We start from the raw sequence: 2,173 nt of genomic DNA, 5'->3' as shown, positions 1-2,173 counted from the left end.
TAAACGTTACTGTCATTTTTTCCTCTTCCCTTTTTCCCATGAAAAAGGAGTTGCCCTTTTTCCCAAACTCCCAAATCGCTGTTCGTATTTTTGGTTTTGAAACCCAGGTACCTTTCTTTGAAACCCTGCCCCTTGAACTTTTTCCCAAAGGGCAGTTTTGTCCACCCTTTTCGAAGAGCCCATACTTGGTTTTAAAATCTCAGCTGGGCCCATACTTTTTGAAATAGTACTATTTATGGGATAGAAATTTAAACATAGTAAAAATGTTTTTTACCCCCTAAAGTTATGAATGATTTTAGCATATTATTCTTTATTTCATAGTAAATCATCTCAGTGGTGCACAAGTTCTTTTTGGCCAAAGTATGCACAGGAGAAGTTTGGTTATTGCTGGAGTGCCAAAGGCAAAAAAACCCCTGAAAAGGGGCCTTGAGTCCATTGGGGGTTTATTTTTTTGGATAAATATTGGGGGGGTTTACCCTTTCCTTATGTTTCTCACCTAGTCCTAGTTACATGTTCAAATGACAAGCATAAAACTTACCAGAAGAATGAGAGCAACTTAAAATTTTACTGTGTAAACTTGCAGCACCCCTATGTACATGGCACCCAGTTTGAGAACCAATGGCTTAGAGAGACTGCCACCTGAAAGAGTGATCAGTCACCAATGACAACCAGCAATATGAGATATTTGGTGTTAAAAATTTGGCATTTTTCCCTCATGAGAAATTTAATTACCTCCTTTTGGGAACAAATCCCAAAATTTTGGAGTTTTTTTAAATTTTTTAAAAAAAAGGGGATTTTTTTTGGGCCCCAAAGGATACCGCCTGGTGTGTTTTTATAAAATTTTTTTTTTGAAGTAGATTTGTCGAAAATTAACCCCTTTTAATGAATTTTATACATGTTTGATTTTCCAAAATTGGTTTTTCTAAAGTGCCTATAGAAATATCATGAAAAAAAATTTGAAACTCTTTTTCCTTAGGGAGGGTCATGACTGGGAAACCCAATTGGAAAATTTTTGCAAAACCCCATAAGATTTACTATTTGTTCAAGGTAATTATTTCATCTTTTAGTTTTAATTGCAATAGAAAGTGATGACCATTTGCATGCATTATTTAATTCTCTGCATCCTGTGGACCTTGCAGAAATTTTTTTTTAACTGCCTCTTTTTCCCAAAAAGGGGTCTTTTTTAAACTGTTTATAACTTTCTTTTTCAAAATTAAATTTTTATAAGATCAATGGTTCTAAATGCTTCTAAAATTTGGGCCCTTTGCCCCTCCCTGCATCTATATCCAAATTAATTTTTAAAAATCCTTTGTAAATTAAAAGTAAACACAAAATTTATTTTAGTCTTATTGTACAAAAATTGGGGGCAAAAACCCCCCCCAAAAATTAAATAAAAACCAATTGAAAGAAATAGTGAGAGTTTTTCTTATTGCAAACAGTAGATGTACGGGTTGCAGAATTATTTTAAAGGGGGGGCCCTTTATAGAGTACACAAACTAAGAAAATGACTTTAAGGAAGAAGGTTTGTAAAGGGCAAGCCATAGGGATTTTTTCCCAAAGAAAAATCACCTCCGGAATTTTTTAGTACTTTTTCTTTTTATTATTTTACTAAAAACCTTTATGACCCTTTAATCCCAGTTATACTATACCCCATGCCTTATGCAAACTTTTGGTAAAAAGCCCAAAAATGATGGGGCCTCTACCTTTACATTCAACTTTTTGGAAACTGAAAAACTAATTTTAAATTTTTCCCTATTCAGGTGCAAGGCATGGATCCCTGGGGTTCAGCAAGGGACCCCTCATCGAGGCTGGCAGGGGCCCCTTCGAAGACTCCTTTTCGCCACGGGGAAAAGACAACAGGGGAGAAAGGTTTTTGAACCCTTTCCCCTTTCTGTTTTTTCCTGAAAACTCTGGATATTTACAACATTTTGATTCAGACATGACTAGGGGATATGTTAACTACATACCACCAAGCACATAATTTGATATAAGATAATATGTATATTGACTTGATGGAATAGTGATGCCGCAAGATGGCTCATATGGATGTCGGTTTTGGTAAAGAGGTGAAGGGAAAGGGAAAATTTTTCCCTGGCGTGATGCTCTAAAAGGGCTGAGAAGTCACAAGAGAAGTCAGATATTACCTGTCTTAACAATGGTGCATCGCCATGTT

Source organism: Penaeus monodon, chromosome 32 (assembly GCF_015228065.2).
Source record: "Penaeus monodon isolate SGIC_2016 chromosome 32, NSTDA_Pmon_1, whole genome shotgun sequence".
NCBI lineage: Eukaryota > Metazoa > Arthropoda > Malacostraca > Decapoda > Penaeidae > Penaeus > Penaeus monodon.
Note: the sequence above shows the minus strand (reverse complement) of the source record.